The following is a 21,496-nucleotide window of genomic DNA, read 5'->3' on the forward strand; positions in this document are numbered from 1 at the left end:
CTTGGGCCTTACAAAGCCCATGTGGGGTCAACTTCCAGGCACAAGTTCACAGACACCCTCCCCCATACCTGAGACCATGACCGGGGTGCTTCTGGGAGGGTGGCTGGGTGCTAAGACTCCTCCCTCCTCCATCCCAGGGGTCACCTCCGTGCCCAAAGTAGTCCTTGTAATCTGGGTCCCCAGCAGCATCAGCCCCTCCCCACTCCAGCCTGTGTCTGGCAGTGTGCCCCACCTCTGGGCCTCTGTTTATTTCAGAAATGCTGACTCACTGGCCCAACAGCTTGTGCCAAAAGACTTAGCCAAGGAAATCAGCTACAAGAAAATCCCAGAAAGCAGGCCGAGGGCAAAGGAAAGCACTTTTTGGACTGTCCCATGCCCTACACCCCCAAACCCTCTTCTCTGTATGAGGCACTGAGAGTTGTTGCAGACAGGTGTTCGTGGGCTGAGGAAAGGCCACACACATCCTCTCTGTCCTAGTCTGGGTAGAAGAGCCTCCCCCTAAAAAAAAAACCTGGTAAATCTTTATGGAAGCAGATTGCCACGTTTGTTACCCGTCGAGTGGTGGGTAGGCTTGAACCACCTATCCCTTTTGTTTAGTAGCTGAATGCTTAACCATTACTCCACATGCACTGTTCTGAAAACCAGGAGACCCAAGTTCTTGCCTGCCAACTTGCTGCATGACCTCTCCTCCCATCCCTGGACCTCAGTTTCCCTGTCTCTAAAGGAAGAGTTAGAATCTTCACTTATCTCTAAGATTCCTTCCAGCTCTAGGTTTATCTGAAACGATGTCTGAGCTGCTCTGGGTATCAGATTCCTAATGCAGCAACCAAGAGTGATCAGTCTTGTCTGTCTATCAGCAGGCGAGAACTTGGAAAAATGACAATGTGCATGACAGTTGTACAGCAAACTCCCCCAGATGCCCTGTGTCGCCAGGAGGAAACTGAAATACTGGAAAACTTGTTGGGTTTCCCACCGTCACGCTCTCTGACCCTGTTGGGTAAAGAAACCTCAGTTGTTACGGAATCGACTCCCAAATCATGGTGACCCATGTGTGTCAGAGTAGAACTGTGTTCCACTGTTTTCTGTGGCTGATTTTTTACTGCTATTATTATTTTTTTAATTTTTATTGTGCTTTAAGTGAAAATTTACAAGTCAAGTGAGTCTCTCATACAAAAATTTATATACACCTTGCTATATACTCCTAATTGCTCTCGGCCTAATGAGACAACCTGCTCTTCCCCTCCACTCTCTGTTTTGTGTCCATTCCACCTGCTTCTGACCCCCTCTGCCCTCTCATCTTCCCTCCATCTGTGGCTGATTTTTTCTGAAGTAGATCTCCAGGCCTTTCTCCCAAGGAGTTTCTAAGGGGATTCAAACCTTCAACTTTTCAGTTAGCAGCCAAGTGTGTTAACCATTTGCACCATTCAGGGACTCTGTAACCTGACCTTACAAATACCAGTAAATTTCCAGGAGTCCTTAAACTAGCCCAAGCCAGATCTGGCCCACCCCCCATGCACAGAAGGGCCAACTGTGATCACTAATTGACCTCAACAGAGGACATAGCGACAGGAGGAAGGAATCAGAAGGACAATCATCACCCAGACCCTATTCTAAAGCAAGAGGTCTGACAAGAATCACATCACCTCCTGTTTCCTTACCACCTTCTCGAATTTTCCCTCCCCAGTACACCTGTGCGGCTGCCATCTTACTACCCAAATTACATATAAGCCCTGCTTCCCTGTCACTCAGGGAGCCAGATCTGAGGAATTGCCTCCTAGCTCCTTGCTCTGCGCATTGCAATAGAGATACATTCTCTATTGGGTGTTCAGGTAATCGGCAAGTCTGAGCAAGCTGGACAAGGACCCACCTTCTGGGACCCCTGAAATAACAGCCTTGACCCCTGAGGCCCTCACCAAAGCTGCCTTCACCCCCTCCTTGTCTCTGCCAGAAAACCCTAGACAGCTAGATCTCACAAGCCATGACCAATGGTTACCACTACTCACTGGTAGTCTGCTTTTCCTCCTCAAGTCAACGGGGGTGTAGATGTTTAGGTACAGGCAGTCTTCAGAAAACTTGTGAGGAATGGTCTCATTTCTGTTGGTAATGAATTGCCAGGTCATCTCTTCTGAAAATGCATCTTGGGAGCACCTGGGGACAGAGGGAAGAAAGAACTGCTGAGCTTCAACCAGGTCTAAGCGAGGGAGGCAGTGTCTCCAGGGGTTGGGACAGGACGTGGATTGAGAGGATTAAGCCTCTGCGTGGAGTCTTTACTATCAGACGCCAACACATTGGAACGGTAAGGGGTTACCTGGGGGTGGAGGGGACCTAAGAGGGGCCGGAGGTGGGGAAGCTGGGACTCACTAAGGTATGCCACTCAGAATGTCATTTCTTGGAACTTAACCCTAAAGAAATGTTGATGGCTCTGCACAAAGGTTTAGCTACAGGGTGTTCACCGTAGTGTTATTTATATTATCAAAAAAACATCAAAAAAAGTTCAGTACCCAAAATAGGAGACTGGATAAATAAATTATGGTTTAAGCACCCAAAACAATGCAGCTATGAAATGTCAGACTATGATATTTAGTGCCATAGGACAATGTTCAGGATACACTTCTAAGTGAACAAAACAGGCAGCCAAACTATCTGTAGAGTATGATTCCATCTCAAAAGGAGAAAGTATAGTTATACAATAGGAAGGAAAAAAAAAAAAAACTAAAAAAAATTCTGAAATATTCACAGCCGTTCTCTATGGGTGGTAGCGTTGTGTATGATTTTAAAGTTCTTACATCTGTGTTTTTTTTTTTAACTTTTCTGTAATGAATAATATTACATGTGCAATCGAGAAATGAAAACTGTGAGTAGTGTATTTAAAAAAAAAAAAAAGGAAAGCAGCAAAAGTCTGGGCTTTGGAAGCCCCAAAAAATGTCTTGCTGGGGAGAATAAGGTCTGAATGGGTGGAGGCAGGTGCCCCAGGTCCCCAACGGGAGACACAGGCCAGCCAGGAAAGCTTTGACCTTTTGCCCAGCTTGGCCAGGGGGATGGGGACCCATGAACCATTCTCTGCTCATGAAGGGTCAGCTGGACATACCCGGGAGGTGGTAATTCACCTAGTAGTCACACTCTCCTCACCTGCCCACTCCCCAACCACGCCAAGGTTCAAGGCATGATAATAAATAGGATCATTACTTCTGATCCCTTCTCCCAGTCAATTGTTTATTTTTCCCAAAGCATTTATCATAATCTAACATATAACTTAACCCTATGGGGCAATTCTGGAGCCCTGGTGGTACAACGGGTTAAGAGCTCAGGCTGCGAACCAAAAGGTTGCTCTTCAAATTCACCAGCTGCTCCTTGGAAACCCTATGGGGCACTTCTACTCTGTCCTATAGGGTTGCTATGAGTGGAAAATGACTCGATGGCACCTAATAACAACAACAACAACTTGGAGTCAATTCTACTCTGTCATAGGCGCCCGGGAGGCGCGGCAAGCAGTTTGCAATCAGCTGCTAACCTAATGGTTGGAGGTTCAGACCCACCCAGCCATTCCATGGAAGAAAGTCCTGGTGAGCTGCTTCCTTCAAAAGTATGGCCAAAAAGTCTACAGAAAATGTCAACCCTGTAACACTGGGGGTCGACATGAGTTGGAGTCAACTCGGTGGCAATGGGTTTGGTTTTCGTTTTCTAAACATATTACATAATTTATTAAGTAATATATATATTTTTTTTTTCAGAGAAACCCTGGTCGTGTAGGGGTTAAGTGCTACGGCTGCTAACCAAGAGGTCAGCAGTTCAAATCCACTAGGTGCTCCTTTGAAACTCCATGGGGAAGTTCTACTCTGTCGTATAGGGTCGCTATGAGTCAGAATCGACTTGATGGCTGTGGGTTTGGTTTGGGTTTTATTTTTTTTATCTGTCTCCCCCTCCTAGAATGCAAGTGCAATGAACAGAGAAGTTGTTGTTTTGTTCACTTAATGAATCCCAGAACAAACTAGAAGCCAGCCAGACGATTGCCTTGACTCTTTTCTGCGTCACTTGGAAGCCATCATCCCCACCGAAAGATGCCGAAGCCACATCCCAGCGACTTACATTGGAGGGTAAGAGGTGGCATCCTTCACGAAGCTCCAGGACTCCGCAGGCTGTGGAGGAGCGAATCTCAGGGATCCAAGAGGGGGCTTGGCAAAGGGGATTCCCAGGAAAACAGCCACGGGCTGTGCAAATCCTTCTAAGCTGACAAACTTCCCCAGGACTTTGCCATGGACGGTGTCCACCACAGGTGGCGAGGATGGGTGCCCTGCTGGACATCGAGAGGACACGAAGACACATCAGAGATCAAAAAGAGCAACTCAAAAAATGCTTTAGAGATACTTTATGGTGCTTTGATTGGCCTTTACCCCACCCTGTCCCTGGCTAAGTACCATCTTAAAGACCAGCAGCTGCGTTCCAAGTGTGGGACCCTGGTCCCTGGTTCCAGAGGAACAAAGCAGATCTGATTCAGAAATCATTGTAGTTGACTCTTCCGACCTCTCTGGGGGCTACCTAGGGTGATGTTTGCTGTGGGTTTTTCATAAATACCTTTTATCATGTTGAGCAATTTCCCTTCTATTCCTACTTGACTGAGAAATCCATAGAGACAGAGTAGACTGGTGGTTGCCGGGGAGTGGGAAAGAAGACAGTGGGGAGCAACAGCTCACTGGTAAGGGGCGTTAGTTTGGAGTGATGGGAATGTGTGGGAACCAGATAGAGGCGGTGGCAGCACAGCACTGTGAATGCACTGAATGCCATGGGATTGTTACTTTAAGATGGTTAATGTTATGTTATGTGAATTTCACCTCAATAGATTATTAAAAATAAACAGAAATAAATGCAAAAAGGAGGCTGCTAGGATTGACTATGACATTTGGTTTCCTCTCTTAGAAGTCTCTGGAAGCATTTCACCCAGTAGATGCTGAGCTGTATGCTAGATGAGAGGATGAGCAAGAGGTGGCCCTGATTCTCAACAGTTGTGAACCTTGCAGGGAAAGTGAGGCCCGGATATATCTGACCCTAATGTGGGAAGAACGTGGTCAGTGTCCTGGGAGAGGTACCAGTGAGGTGCTACAGGAGTTAGAAGTGGAGTGATGCCTTCTGGTTGGTGGCATTGTGAAGGAGGTGGCACTGGAGCTGGAACTGGCAGGAGGGGAGGATTTGAACCAGAGGAGATAGAAGAGGGCCTGTAAACCATAAAGCAGACAGAATACGCTAAGGCTCTGAGACGGCAAAGTGCAAGGTCTGCCCAGGGAAGGACGAGTGGCCTACTTGGGCCAGGTGGAATCTACGAGGGGTTGGTCACCCTGGAATGGGAGAGGTGCATGCCAGGGAGGGCCTCCAATGCCAGCCTAAGGGTTTGGGCTTCAGTCAGTGGAATAATGAGCAGCACAGGACAGTTCTGGAATAAGGGAAAGTGGTCCAGCAGCTGGAAGAAGATTCTTCTGGTGGCTCTGAGCAGGTGCACCCGGCAGGGAGAGAGTCTGGGGGTCAGATTCTTGTCTGTTCCAACTCCATCCTTGTAGAGCAGACAAGTCTTCCCTCTTGAGCTAATATTCACCTCCCTGCAGCTTCCACCATCAGTCCTGGTTCTACCTGCTCTGAGACTGCACTGAACTAACCTATCTGCTCTTCAGGCACTTAGCCATGCCCATCCTTCGAGCCTTCTCTTTTACAGCCCCAGTAGCCTTCATGTGTTTAAACATTCCTCATAGGAACTTATTTCTAGCCTCCTGTCCTCCCACTTGCTTCCCTTTGGGTACAGACAAACTGTCAACATCTCCTGAAAGCACGGGCCCAGAACAGAAAAGAATAACATAGATATGGCCTTATGGAAGAATATCTAATGATATGGGACACTCTTCACGCAAATGTAGGTTACAAAGCAGTATCCATGTCGGATACTGTTAACAGTCAGTCCCATAGTGTGGACATTCAGATTGCTTTCTTTTATTGTTGTTGCTAAATTGTTACAAATGACAGTGAGATGGACTCTCTTGAGTGTACATATATCGAAATGCCAATGGGTGATGTCATTACAGGTGACATTTTTTGTGTGTGTGTGCTTTTCAAGTTTTCTGCACTGAGCATGGATTCCTTTTTATAATTAGAAGGAAAAATATGAAGAAATACAGTTAATGTATATAAGGAATTTTGAAGATGGTATTGATAGGACCTGGCACCTGACCAGATGTGGGGGACATGGAAGGGAAAGGAAGAAGACCAAGAGGCTAGCTTGTGGTCCTGGGTTTTGTTTCAGACTCATTTCGCTGAGGTTCAGCCAGATAACCAGGTGAGAAGGTGCCACAGGAAGTGAGCACTTCAAGACTTGAAAGGGGCAGGGTGAGGCCATGGGTGCGTGAGGATTCACTGAGGAGGCCGATGTGAGAGGAAAGAGAGAGAGCTAAGGATAAGGAACAGGGGACAGCTACAGCTGAGCCTGAGAAACTCCCTCAGAGGGGTGGTAGGGGTCACAGTGGGGTGGTGGGGAGACAGCATCATGGCAGACAACGGGGAAAGAGGAAGAGGGGCTGGCCAAGTGAGGAGAGTGCTTCAAAGATGTCAAGGAGAATAAATTGAGAAGAATCCACTCGACCTGACCTTTATTAGCTCAATGATAACCTTCAACAGTGAATAGAAGTCAGATTTCCCAGGTTTAGAAAGTGGGTGGATGGAATGGGGGCATAAACAATAATGGTAATAACAGTGGTTGCCACTTACGTTATGACTCCAGCTCGTTTAAATTAAGCCTCAAAACAACCCTGCTCGGTAGCTGTTAATACACCCATTTTACAAAGAAGTAAACTGAGGATGTGAAAGCAGCCAGTGTGGACTTTGTAAAGATGGAGACTGGATACAGTAACCAGCATAAGGAAATGTATCACACTGCAAATTCAGTTCCTTTCTCACTGTGCCCTCACACTCAGTCCCAGCCTCTCACAGTGTCACAGCCACCAACTCTTTTTGTTCCAGAAAGAAGACAGAATCCAGGTGGGATCTGGGCTCTCAGCATATCAACAGGGAGAGTGCTGGCCTGGTTTCCAAAGCCAGTGATGCATCCCAGGGCATGATTGCCTGGTTGACCTTGGGCAAGTACTTTCCCTCTCTGCACCTCAGTTTCTCCTTCTCTAAATGGCACAGATGCATTCTGAGGTCCCTGGCTGTACCCCTTTATGTATCAACTCCTTTTTCATGCTTCCTCTATATCAGGAGGAGCCCTGGTGGCACAGTGGTTAAGAGCTTGGCAGTTCGAGTCCACCAGCCACTCCTTGGAAACTCTGTGGTGCAGTTCTACTCTGGAGCAGTTCTACTCTGTCTTAGAGGGTTGCTATGAGTGGGAATCAACTCCATGGCAAAGGGTTTGCATTTGGTTTATGGTTTTCTGTATTTTACACGATCTTAAGTGCTTTGGAAACGATAACCTATTTCATCCTCACAACAGCCCAGTGAGGTAGTTACTATTATCATTCCCATTTCAGAGATGGAAAAACAGAGGCACGGAAAAGTTAAGGAGAGCACACAGCTAGTAAGTGCCGAGCTGGATTCAAACCCAAGCACTCTGGCTTTAGAGTTCATGCTTTTAATTCTCTGCTAAGCCATTTCCCGTGACTTGGCCATATCTTGACTAATAAAAGACCTCATCTGTGAGGCATGAGGTGAGCTCTTTGCTGCCCTGCAGGTAGGGCGGTCGTTGCCCAGTGTTTATCCGCTCTTGCACTACCTCGAGGACCCAGGTTGGGCTGGCCGGTTTCTCCAATTGGTAAGGCACGCCCTGTTAACTGAATGAGACTTCTACTTTGCCCTGAATACAACTCCGTCCAATTCTCCCAAAACAAGGATTTCCAGTTGTGTCCCCCAATATTTGTATTTCAAAATGACTCACCCCGAACCATGGCAGCGGCGAGGGAGGCCAGGACCAGAGCAAAGAACCGCATCGTGGAAGGGTTACTGTATCTGCAACCATCGAGGTCTCCGCGCGCTCCAAGTTGCTTCACAGGTCGAGGTGCTTCGCTCGTCCCTCCCCAGTGCCCAAGCTCCTGGCCAGGCCCCTGGTTAGCCTTAACAGAAGATATCTTGAAAAGCTATCCCTCTTGTAAGGATCTCTGGGGCGGGGCGGGGGAGGGTGCTAAGCCACGCCCACCCGGAATATGACCTCTTATCTAAGCAGCCTGAACAAACTCTCTAATTCCCAAAGTTACAAACTTATTAAACAGCTTGTTACATAAGGGTTGCCACTTTTGCTGGACCTTGATCTCAGTGCCCTGTGAATTTCCAAAGGCAAGCAGGCAGAAGCCCAGGAGCAAGATGAAGCTTTGATCATGGAAACTCAAAACAAACTTTAAAATTGTTAGAGAAACTCCCATCCCCAGAACTGCTGGGTGATTTAGGACAAATCTCTTAGCTTCCCTGGGCTTAAATTTCCTAGAGTTCTAGGCTCTCAAATTTGGAAGATACCTTAAATTTCATCCAATCCCCCATGTGATGCCGCAATTAACTTCACAATATTTTTGCCAGCTGACCCAGCCTGCTGTTACACACTCCTGAGACAGAGAGCCCCATTCCTCTCAAGGCAGTGGTCTTGGGACGGGCTATTCTTACAGTGAAGGATATCCATCTCCCCTTGCCCCTCCTCAAACATTTACTGCATGCCTGGCACTTTGCTAGGTGCTATGGATATGAGAAGATGAATTCAAGACACATCCCATCTCTTCCTGGTGTTCACCGGGTAGTGTACAACACAGATGTGGGGGAGAAATTACAGCCAATATGAAAGCATCAAAATAGGTGGATACAGAGTGCGGGTATACCTGGGTACACCTGAGTAACATGCTGGGGACACAAGAAAGTTGCTCAAAGCCTCTTTCATAGAATCATTAAATGTCCCCAAATAGGGGTTAGTTAAATGCACTGTGGTACAGTTGGGAAATATGGCCTTGGTGATAAAAACGATGCTGGAGATTGAATGATAGGATTTTGCAACAGCAATGACTTCTTTGCAGATACCTTTTTTCAACAATATAAATGATGAATATACATGTGTATCGGAAAGCCTGGTGGCGTAATGGTTAAGAGTTTGGCTGCTAACCAAAAGGATTGCAGTTCGAATCAACCAGGTGCCCCTTGGGAACCCTATGGGGCACTTCTACTCTGTCCTATAGTGTCGCTATAAGTTGGAATCAAATGGACACCAATGGGTTTACGAATTTTTGTCCATGTGGACCTCGCCAGATGGAATACACAGGAATCAAATCAACTGCATGTATAGAAAGAGATAATAGAAAAGCTCAATATCATCAGTCAGAACAAGGCCAGGGGCCGACTGTGGAACAGACCGTTAATTGCTCATATGTAAGTTTAAGTTGAAGCTGAAGAAAATTAGAACAAGTCCAAGAGAGCCAAAGTATGACCTTGAATATATCCCACCTGAATTTAGAGACCATCTTAAGAATAGATTTGACTCATTGAACACTAATGACTGAGGACCAGATGAGTTGTGGCATGACATCAAGGACATCATACATGAAGAAAGCAAGAGGTCATTAAAAAGTCAGAAAAAAACAAAACAGATGTCAGAAGAGACTCTGAAACTTGCTCTTAAATGGAAGAAATGATGAAGTAAAAGAGCTGAACAGAATATTTCAAAGGATGGCTCAAGAAGACAAAGTAAAGTAGTATAATGAAATGTGCAAAGATCTGGAGATAGAAAACCAAAAGAAAAGTACATGCTTGGCATTTGTCAAGTTGAAAGAATTGATGAAAAAATTCAAGCCTCGTGTTACAATATTGAAGGGATTATATGGGGCAAATATTAAATGACACAGGAAGCATCAAAAGAAGATGGAAAGAAAACACAGAGTCGCTATACTAAAATGAATTAATCGATGTTCAACCATTTCAAGAGTAGCATATGGTCAGGAACTGATGGTACCAAAGGAAGAGGCCCAAGCTGCACTGAAGGCATTGGTGGAAAACAAGGCCCCAGGAATTGATGGAATACCAGCTGAGATGTTCCAACAAAAGGATGCAGCCCTGGAAGTGTTCACTTGTCTATGCCAAGAAATTTGGAAGACAGCTACCTGGCCAGCTGGCTGAAAGAGATCCATATTTATTCCTATCGCCAAGAAAGGTGATCCAACAGAATGTGTAAATCACCAAACGATATTATTAATATCACACACAAGCAGAATTTTACTGAAGATCATTCAAAAGTGGTTGCAGCTGTACATTGACAGGGAACTGCTAGAAATTCAAGCTGGATTCAGAGGAGAACATGGAGGGAGGGACATCATTGCTCATGTCAGATGGATCCTGGCTGAAAGCAGAAAATAACAGAGAGATGTTTATGTTTTATTGACTATGCAAATGGATTCAACTGTGTGGATCATAACAAGGGATGGATAACATTGCACGGAATGGGGATTCCAGGACACTTAAACGTGCTCAGGAGAAACCCGTATGTAGATCAAGAAACGGTCATGAGGAAGACGCTCGGTGAGACGGAGTAACACAGTGGCTGTACCAATGGGCTCAAGCATGACAACGATTGTGAAGACGGTGCAGGACCAGCAGTGTTTCCTTCTGTTGTACACAGGGTCACTATGAGTCAGCACCTTACAACAACAACAACACCACAGCTGGCCAACAAGTAGTATGCACTTACTCAAACTAGTGATGTAGAGCTCTGCTCATTGACAGAGAAAGACGGTTATGTTCTATTGTGAAGGGGAAAAACGTTGTAAAACAGTTCTGGCTGCTTTGGAAAACGATTCGGTGGTTTCCCAGAAAGTTAAACAGAGTTACTCTCTATAAGTCTGCAATTCCACTCCTAGGTGTGTACCCAAGAGAATTGTAAACATAGTTTCACACAACTTCACATGAACGTCCATAGCAGCATTACACATATAGCCAAAAGGTGGAACAACCCAAATGTCCACAAACAGAAGAATGGATAAGGCAAATGTGGTCTCTCCAGACCATGGAATGTTATTCAACCATCAAGAGAAATGAAATTCGGATGCGTGCTATGACACGGGTGAACCTTGAAAACATTATGCTAAGTGAGAGAAGCCAGCCACAAAAGGCCACATATTATAGAATTCCATTTATACGAAATGTCCAAAATATGCAAATCCATAGAGGCGGAAAGTAGATTAGAGGTTGCTAGGGAGTTTAAAGGGGCAAGGAGGAAATAACTGCTATTGGGTTTGGGGTGTCTTTTTAGGGTGATGTAAACGCCCTGGAATTAGTGGTGATGGTTGTACAACTTTGTGAATATACCTAAACCCACCAAACTGTACACTTTAAAAGGGTGGATTTTAGGCATGTGAATTGTATTTCAATTAAATAAAGAAAATTTTCATAAAAATGTATATATCTTTATTTGAAAAGGAAAAATTCTGGAATTTATGACCCAGGGACTCCAGGTCAGGAAAAGCACCCTAATAAAGACTGGCATTCTTGGGTGGTACAAACAGTTAATATCCTCAGTTGCTAACTGAAAAGATGGCACTTGAGTCCAAGCCGAGGCACCTTAGAAGAAAGGCCTGGCAATCTACTTCCAAAAAATAGGCCATTGAAAACCCTGAGCAGCGCAGTTCTACTCTGCCACACATGAGCTCATCATGAATAGGAGTCAATTCTATGGCAACTGTTTTTTTCCCAGTAAAGAGCACCCCAACTCTGTCCACAGGGGATAGTCTGAGTGGTCCTCCGAAAGAGATAGTCAGGCCATTTTCGATCACTTAGCACACCATTCACACACAGACAGACAGACAGACACACACACATACACACGCATGCACACTGAGCTGTTAAGGCATGACCTTTTGCCCTATCCATCTTATCTTTGCAACCTGGGAAACAGCCTGGCTCTCAGCCTATGAAGACGGTAGAATGCTGGCCCAATACAAGGTAGGGCTGAATTACTCTCCCAATCCCACGGTGTTCAAGTCCATGCCTGCTGGTGACACCAATCAATACTGCAAACACAGGCAGCTTCTCCCAGCTCTTGCCTGATGCCTGGCGGAGCCTCTAAAGCCCATTCCTGCTCATGATGACGTTGCAGAGATGATGGGTGAGGCTGGAGAACACCAAGCCTCAAGCCAGACCTCAGTCTCCCTTGTTGGGTGAAATTTCTCTGTGTTATTTCAGCTGGAAGCCAGACATCTTTTCTTGTTTAAATGGCAGTTGATTAGTATTATTGTTTGTTCCTTGGGGAAACTCTTATGTTGTCCCATGTGGACCTATACAGTCTGGAAGGTAAAATTCTAGGAAATTGCCTCAACTCCTAAGCAGGGGGCAGGACTTGAGAGAGAAAACACCTCTAGGAGCTCCGTATTATCCCCCCAAAGCCTTTCCGTCTTCATCAATTTACTGAACAGACACATGGAGAGCATGTTCTAGAACAGCACTGGGCAAGTAGGAGCCCATGTTGTTCACTCCACCTTGCCTCTTATTATTCTCTTGCAGCCTTTATGGTGGAGAACACTGCTCTGGGAGAGCAGAGGTCTGGGAACCCACTGGGTGACATCCGGTTTGCCTTTCTGGAAAGAGGGGAGTGATTGGCAGGGGCTGGCTATAGATGGGATGATCTCTGGTGCACCAAGCCCCCTGGCCCAATGCTCTCTGAATCTAGAATTCTGTGATGTTTTCCAGTGTAGCTTCAACATCTGCTGTGTTTCTGAAACCTCAGCTATTCCCCTATCAATGTCACTTTTCCTTTTTTTTTTTTTTGCCATGTTAGCATACCATCTGTATTAGTAGTTTTCTTTAAATGGATTAACTCTTTTTTACTTTAATATTCTCACTCAAAAGGAAATCTGACATCATTCCCTAAATGGGAGATGTGGATAACTTGACATAAATTAATGCCATGCATGAGGAATGTGTCACTAATTTTTTTTTAACTCCTCTTTATGTATTTATTTACTGTGATTTAGGTGAAAGTTTACAGCTCAAGTTAATTTCTCGTACAAAAATTTATAAACGTGTTGTTATGCGACAGTAGTTGCAATTCCTCCAATGGAACAGCACACTTCCCCTTTCCACCCCGAGTTTTCTGTGTTCATTCAACCTGTCTCTTCCTACCTTCTCATCCTACCTCAGGACAGAAGCCACCCATCTGGTCTCCTGTAGCTGACTGAACTAAGAAGCACACTCCCTAAGTGTATGGTTTTGTGTTTTATAGTCCTGTCTAATCTTTGTCTGAAGAGTGGGCTTCAGGAATGGTTTCATTTCTGGGTTAAGTGAGCATCGGGGGCCATAGTTTCAGAGGTTCCTCCAGTCTCTGTCAAACCATTAAGTCTGATCTTTTTACTTGAATTTGAGTTTCCCTTCACACTTTTCTCCTGCTCTGTTTGGGACTCTGTTTTGGTCCCTGTCAGGGCAGTTATTGGTGGTAGCAGGGCATCATCTGGTCCTTCTGGCCTCAGGCTGGTGGAATCTCTGATTTATGTGATCTCTTGGGCTAATAGTTTGCTTATGTCTTTGGTTTTCTTCATTCCCCTTTGCTCCAAGTGGGATGGGACAATTTGATGCATCTTAGATGGCCATTTGCAAACTTTTAAGACTCCAGACGCCACTCACCAAAATGGAATGTGGAACATTTTCTTAATAAAGTTTGTTATGCCAATTGACCTAGATGTGCCCTGAAACCATGGTCCCCAGACTCCAGGCCCAGCTACTCTGTTCTTCAAAGTGTTTGGATGTGTCCAGGAAACCGCTTAGCTTTTGCTCTGTGGTGTCCTTCTCTTCACCGAAGTTGATCTTTGTCTACTGTCTTGTTAGTGAATTCTCCTCCCCTTCCCTCCCCACCCTTGTAACCATCAAACAATTCTTTTCTCTGTGTTTAAAAGTTTTCTTGTGTTCTTATGATAGTGCTCTCATACAATATTTGTCCTTTTGTAACTATCTAATTTCACTCAGCACAATGCCCTCCAGACTCATCCATGCTGTGAGATGTTTCGAGGATTCATCATTGCTCTTTATTCGTTGTATGGTATTCCATTTTGTGTATGTACCATAACTTGTTTATCCATTCATCCGTCGATGGGCAGCTAGGTTGTTCCTATCTTTTTGCTGTTGTGAACAATGTTGCAGTGAATGTGGGTGTGCATATGTCTATTGGTGTGACAGCTCTTATTTCTCTGGGGGTATATTCTAGGGATTCCTGGATAGTATGATATTTCTATTTCTAGCTTTTTAAAAAAAGCTTTTTAAGGAAGTGCCAAATCATTTTCCAAAGCGGTTGTACCATTTTGCATTCCCACCAGGAGTGCATAAGTGTTCCAATCTCTCCACATCTCTCTAACATTTATTGTTTTGTGTTTTGGATTAGTGCCAGCCTTGTTGGGTTGAGATGTTATCCCATTGTAGCTTTTTTTTTTAATAATTTTTATTGAGCTTTAAGTAAACGTTTACAAATCAAGTCAGTCTGTCACATATAAGCTTATATATACCTTACTCCATACTCCCACTTACTCTCCCCCTAATGAGTCAGCCCTTCCAGTCTCTCCTTTTGTGAGAATTTTGTCAGTTTTTAACCCTCTCTACCCTCCTATCTCCCCTCCAGACAAGAGATGCCAACACAGTCTCAAGTGTCCACCTGATACAAGTAGCTCACTCTTCATCAGCATCTCTCTCCAACCCATTGTTCAGTCCCTTCCATGTCTGATGATTTGTCTTTGGGAATGGTTCCTGTCCTGGGCCAACAGAAGGTTTGGGGACCATGACGGCCGGGATTCCTCTTGCCTCAGTCAGACCACTAAGTCTGGTCTTTTTATGAGAATTTGGGGTCTGCATCCCACTGATCTCCTGCTCCCTTGGGGGTTCTCTGTTGTGCTCCCTGTCAGGGCAGTCATCGGTTGTGGCCGGGCACCAACTAGTTCTTCTGGTCTCAAGATGATGTAAGTCTCTGGTTCATGTGGCCCTTTCTGTCTCTTGGGCTCATAGTTATCGTGTGACCTTGGTGTTCTTCATTCTCCTTTGAGCCAGGTGGGTAGAGACCAACTGATGCACCTTAGATGGCCACTTGTTAGCATTTAAGACCCCAGATGCCACATTTCAAAGTGGGATGCAGAATGTTTTCATAATAGAATTATTTTGCCAATTGACTTAGATGTCCCCTGAAGCCATAGTCGCCAAACCCCCGCCCTTGCACCGCTGACCCTTGAAGCATTCAGTTTACCCCGGAAACTTCTTTGCTTTTGGTCCAGTCCAGTTGAGCTGACCTTCCGTGTATTGAGTGTTGTCCTTTCCTTCACCTAAAGTAGTTCTTATCTACTCCCTAATCAGTAAATAAGCCTCTTCCACCCTCCCTCCCTCCCCCCGCCTCGTAACCAGAAAAGTATGTGTTCTTCTCAGTTTATACTATTTCTCAAGATCTTATAATAGTGGTCTAATACAATATTTGTCCTTTTGCCTCTGACTAATTTCACTCAGCATAATGCCTTCCAGGTTCCTCCATGTTATAAAATGTTTCACAGATTCCTCACTGTTCTTTATCGATGCGTAGTATTCCATTGTGTGAATATACCACAATTTATTTAAACATTCATCCGTTGATGGACACCTTGGTTGCTTCCAGCTTTTTGCTATTGTAAACAGAGCGGCAATATACATGGGTGTGCATATATCTGTTAGTGTGAAGACTCTTATTTCTCTAGGGTATATTCCGAGGAGTGGGATTTCTGGGTTGTATGGTAGTTCTATTTCTAACTTTCTAAGGAAACGCCAGATAGATTTCCGCAGTGGTTGTACCATTTTACTTTCCCACCAGCAGTGTCTAAGAGTTCCAATCTCTCTGCAGCCTCTCCAACATTTATTATTTTGTGTTTTTTGGATTAATGCCAGCCTTGTTGGAGTGAGATGGCATCTCATCGTAGTTTTAATTTGCATTTCTGTAATGGCTAATGATCAAGAGCATTTTCTCGTGTATCTGTTAGCCGCCTGAATATCTTCTTTAGGAAGTGCGTGTTCATATCCTTTGCCTACTTTTTAATTGGGTTGTTTGTCTTTTTGTGGTTGAGTTTTAACAGAATCATACAGATTTGAGAGATCAGGCACTGGTCGGATGTGTCATAGCTGAAAATTCTTTCCCAATCTGTAGGTGGTCTTTTTACTCTTTTGGTGAAGTCTTTAGATGAGCATAGGTGTTTGATTTTTAGGAGCTCCCAGTTATCTGGTTTCTCTTCATCATTTTTGGTAATGTTTTGTATTCTGTTTATGCCTTGTATTAGGGCTCCTAATGTTGTCCCTATTTTTTCTTCCATGATCTTTATCGCTTTGGTCTTTATGTTTAGGTCTTTGATCCACTTGGAGTTAGTGTTTGTGCATGGTGTGAGGTATGGGTCCTGTTTCACTTTTTTGCAAAAGGATATCCAGTTATGCCAGCACCATTTGTTAAAAAGACTATCTTTTCCCCAATTAACTGACACTGGGCCTCTGTCAAGTATCAGCTGCTCATATGTGGATGGATTTATATCTGGGTTCTCAATCCTGTTCCATTGGTCTATGTGCCTGTTGTCGTACCAGTACCAGGCTGTTTTGACTACTGTGGCTGTATAATAGGTTGTAAAATCAGGTAGAGTGAGGCCTCCCACTTTCTTCTTCTTTTTCAGTAATGCTTTACTTATCTGAGGCTTCTTCCCCTTCCATATGAAGTTGGTGATTTGTTTCTCCATCACATTAAAAAATGTCGTTGGAATTTGGATCGGAAGTGCATTGTATGTATAGATGGCTTTTGGTAGAATTGACATTTTTACTATGTTAAGTCTTCCTATCCATGAGCAAGGTATGTTTTTCCACTTAAGTAGGTCCTTTTTAGTTTCTTGTAGTGTACTTTGTAGTTTTCTTTATATAGGTCTTTTACATCTTTGGTAAGATTTATTCCTAAGTATTTTATCTTCTTGGGGGCTACTGTGAATGGTATTGAATTGGATATTTCCTCTTTGATGTTCTTTTTGTTAATGTAGAGGAATCCAAGTGATTTTTGTATGTTTATCTTATAACCTGAGACTCTGCCAAACTCTTCTATTAGTTTCATTAGTTTTCTGGAGGACTCCTTAGGGTTTTCTGTGTATAAGATCATGTCATCTGCAAATAGAGATAATTTTACTTCCTCCTTGCCAATCCGGATGCCCTTTATTTCTTTGTCTAGCCTAAGTGCTCTGGCTAGGATCTCTAGCACAATGTTGAATAAGAGCGGTGATAAAGGGCATCTTTGTCTGGTTCCCGTTCTCAAGGCAAATGCTTTCAGGCTCTCTCCATTAGAGTGATGTTGGCTGTTGGCTTTATATAGATGCCCTTTATTATGTTGAGGAATTTTCCTTCAATTCCTATTTTGCTGAGAGTTTTTATCGTAAATGGGTGTTGGACTTTGTCAAATGCCTTTTCTGCATCAATTGATAAGATCATGTGGTTTGTGTCTTTTTTGTTTTATTTCTATGGTGGATTACGTTAATGGTTTTTCTAATATTAAACCAGCCTTGCATACTTGGTATAAATCCCACTTGGTCGTGGTGGATTATTTTTTTGATATGTTGTTGAATTCTATTGGCTAGAATTTTCAGGAGGATTTTTGCATCTCTGTTCATGAGGGATATAGGTCTGTAATTTTCTTTTTTTGTGATGTCTTTACCTGGTTTTGGTATCAGGGATATGGTGGCTTCATAGAATGAGTTAGGCAGTATTCCATCATTTTCTATGCTTTGAAATACCTTTAGTAGTAGTGGTGTTAACTCTTCTCTGAAAGTTTGGTAGAACTCTGCAGTAAAGCCATCTGGGCCAGGGTTTTTTTTTTGTTGGGAGTTTTTTGATTACCGCTTCAATCTCCTTTTTTGTTATGGGTCTATTTAGTTGTTCTACTTCTGATTGTGTTAGTTTAGGTAGGTAGTGTTTTTCTAGGAATTCATCCATTTCTTCTAGGTTTGCAAATTTGTTAGAGTACAATTTTTCGTAATAATCTGATATGATTCTTTCAATTTCAGTTGGGTGTGTTGTGATGTGGCCCATCTCGTTTCTTATTCGGGTGATTTGTTTCCTTTCCTGTATTTCTTTAGTCAGTCTGGCCAATGGTTTATCAATTTTGTTAATTTTTTCAAAGGACCAGCTTTTGGCTTTGTTAATTCTTTCAATTGTTTTTCCATTCTCTAATTCATTTAGTTCAGCTCTCATTTTTATTATTTGTTTTCTTCTGCTGCCTGATGGATTCTTTTGTTGCTCGCTTTCTATTTGTTCAAGTTGTGGGGACGGTTCTCAGATTTTGGCTCTTTCTTCATTTTATATGTGTGCATTTATCGATATAAATTGACCTCTGAGCACTGCTCTTGCTGTGTCCCAGAGGTTTTGATAGGAAGTGTTTTCATTCTCGTTGTATTCTATGAATTTCTTTATTCCCTCCTTAATGTCTTCTACAACCCAATCTTTTTTCAGCAGGGTATTGTTCAGTTTCCAAGTATTTGATTTCTTTTCCCTGATTTTTCTGTTTTTGATTTCCACTTTTATGGCCTTGTGTTCTGAGAAGATGCTTTGTAATATTTCGATGTTTTGCATTCTGCAAAGGTTTGTTTTATGAGCTAACATTTTTTATGTGGACTATTCTAGAGAATGGTCCATGTGCGCTAGAAAAAAAAGTATACTTTGCAGCTGTTGGGTGGAGTGTTCTGTATAAGTCAATGAGGTCAAGTTGGTTGATTGTAGCAATTAGGTCTTCCGTGTCTCTCTCTACTGAGCTTCTTACTGGATGTCCTGTCCTTCTCCGAAAGTGGTGTGTTGAAGTCTCCTACTCTAATTGTGGAGGTGTCTATCTCACTTTTCAACTCTGTTAAAGTTTGTTTTATGGATCTTGCAGCCCTGTCATTGGGTGTGTAAATATTTAATATGCTTATATCTTCCTGGTCAATTGTCCCTTTAATCATTATGTAGTGTCCTTCTTTATCCTTTGTGGTGGATTTAACTTTAAAGTCTATTTTGTCAGAAATTAATATTGCTACTCCTGCTCTTTTTTGCTTATTGTTTGCTTGTTATGTTTTTTTCCATCCTTTGAGTTTTACTTTGTTTGTGTCTCTAAGCCTAAGGTGTGTCTCTGGTAGGCAGCATGTAGACAGATCGTGTTTCTTTATCCAGTCTGAGACTCTCTGTCTCTTTATTGGTGCGTTTAGTGCATTTACATTCAGCGTAATTATAGATAAGCATGTGTTTAGTGTTGTCATTTTGATGCCTTTTTATGTGTGTTGTTGACAATTTCATCTTTCCACTTACTTTTTTGTGCTGAGACGTTTTTCTTTGTAGATTGTGTGTTACTCATTTTCATAGTAGTTGACTTTATGTTTGCTGAGTCGTTATGTTTTTCTTGGTTTTTATTTTGAGTTATGGAGTTGTTATACCTGTTTGTGGTTACCTTAATATTTAACCCTATTTTTCTAAGTAAAAACCTAACTTGTATTGTCCTATATCGCCTTGTATCCCTCTCCATATGGCAGTTCTATGCCACCTGTATTTAGTCCCTCTTTTTGATTATTGCAATCTTTTACATACTGACTTCAATGATTCCCTGTTTTGAGCATTTTTTTTAATTAATCTGAATTTGTTTTTGTGATTTCCCTATTTGAGTTGATATCAGGATGCTCTGTTCTGTGAACTTGTGTTGTGCTGGTATCTGATATTATTGGTTTTCTGACCAAACAATTTCCTTTAGTATTTCTTGTAGCTTTGGTCTGGTTTTTGCAAATTCTCTAAGCTTGTGTTTATCTGTAAATGTCTTAATTTTGCCTTCATGCTTCAGAGAGAGTTTTGCTGGATATATGATCCTTGGCTGGCAGTTTTTCACCTTTAGGGCTCTATATATGTCATCCTATTGCCTTGTTGCCTGCATGGTTTCTGCTGAGTAGCCTGAACTTATTCTTATTGATTCTCCTTTGTAGGAGACCTTTCCTTTATCCCTGGCTGCTTTTAAAATTTTCTCTTTATCTTTGGTTTTGGCAAGTTTGATGAGAATATGTCTTGGTGATTTTCTTTTTGGATCAATCTTAAAAGGGGTTCGATGAGCATCTTGGATAGATATCCTTTGGTCTTTCATGATGTCAGGGAAGTTTTCTGCCAACAGATCTTCAACTGTTCTCTCCTTGTTTTCTGATATCCCTCCCTGTTCTGGGACTCCAATTACTTGCAAGTTGTTCTTCTTGATAGAATCCCACCTGATTCTTAGGGATTCTTCATTTTTTTTAATTCTTTTATCTGATTTTTTTTCAGCTATATTGATGTCAATTCCCTGGTCCTCCAGATCTCCCACTCTGCATTCTAACTGCTCGAGTCTGCTTTTCTGACTTCCTATTGCATTGTCTAATTCTGTAATTTTAACGTTAATCTTTTGGATTTCTGAATGCTGTCTCTCTATGGATTCTTGCAACTTATTAATTTTTCCACTATGTTCTTGAATAATCTTTTTGAGTCCTTCAACTGCTTTATCAGTGTGTTCCTTGGCTTTTTCTGTACATTGCCCTATTTCATTTCTGAGCTCATTCCTGATGTCTTCAAGCATTCTGTAAATTAGTTTTTTATGTTCTGTATCTGGCAATTCCAGGATTGTATCTTCATTTGGGAAAGATTTTGATTCTTTAATTTGGGGAGTTGTAGAAGCAATCATGGTGTGCTTCTTTATGTGGTTTGATATTGACTGCTGTCTCCGAGCCATCACTAAGATATTGTAACGATTTATTCTATATTTGCTCACTGAGTCTTATCTTGTTTTGTTTTCTTTCAATATACGTAGATGGGCTACTAGATTGTGCTGTCTTGATTGTTGTAGCCCTTGAATCACTTATGTCCTATTACCTGCTGGTTTGAGCTGTTACCAGTTATATAAGCCTGAGTCCATTCACTATTGAGTAGAATCTGATTTTGGGTCATCAAGTGTGTGGTGCAGACTGTCACCTATCCACCTAGAGAAGTAGTGGTGATAGTTGTGAGCACCAGATTCTAGTAGCAGCAGGGGGTCACACTCCGGGGGGACAGGATGCTGACAGGCTTCCCCCAAGTGTCAATGGGGTAACTGTGTCTCTATTCATCAAGCACCTTGGTGGGTGGGCTCTGCAGCTGCACCTTAGGCCCCCATGCAAGTACCTCTACAGATTGGTAGGTGTCACCCTCCTTAGACCCCTAAGGCAAGAGGCTAGGTGGTCTGGGGGGAGCTTCAGCCCTCAGCTCCCTGTTGTGGGTCAGTGAGGGCTCTGTTGAATATGCAGAGATATCAGACCTGGGAAACTTGTCTTTCCAGTAATCTGCTAAAACAATTACAGTCAGATCCCTATCAGGAATGCCTTTGCATTATAATAGCCACCTTGTTCCCTGTGGGGATGAAAGCCCAAGACTGTGGATCACATATGCTTGGCTGGAACTGGTTCTGTGTTTTTAGCCCACTTAGGGAAAGATTTTTGGTCCCTGGGTTTTTTGTAGCTGCTTCTCTCAGGCCAGGAAA

The 21,496-nt window shown here is 43.1% G+C and overlaps 1 pseudogene; it reads right to left on the bottom strand.

The window, feature by feature from the left end:
- Positions 1 to 21,496, bottom strand: part of LOC126064517 (liver carboxylesterase 1-like) — a 107,231-nt pseudogene that overhangs the window by 34,530 nt on the left and 51,205 nt on the right.

This window comes from Elephas maximus, chromosome 21, assembly GCF_024166365.1.
Source record: "Elephas maximus indicus isolate mEleMax1 chromosome 21, mEleMax1 primary haplotype, whole genome shotgun sequence".
NCBI classification, from domain to species: Eukaryota; Metazoa; Chordata; class Mammalia; order Proboscidea; family Elephantidae; genus Elephas; species Elephas maximus.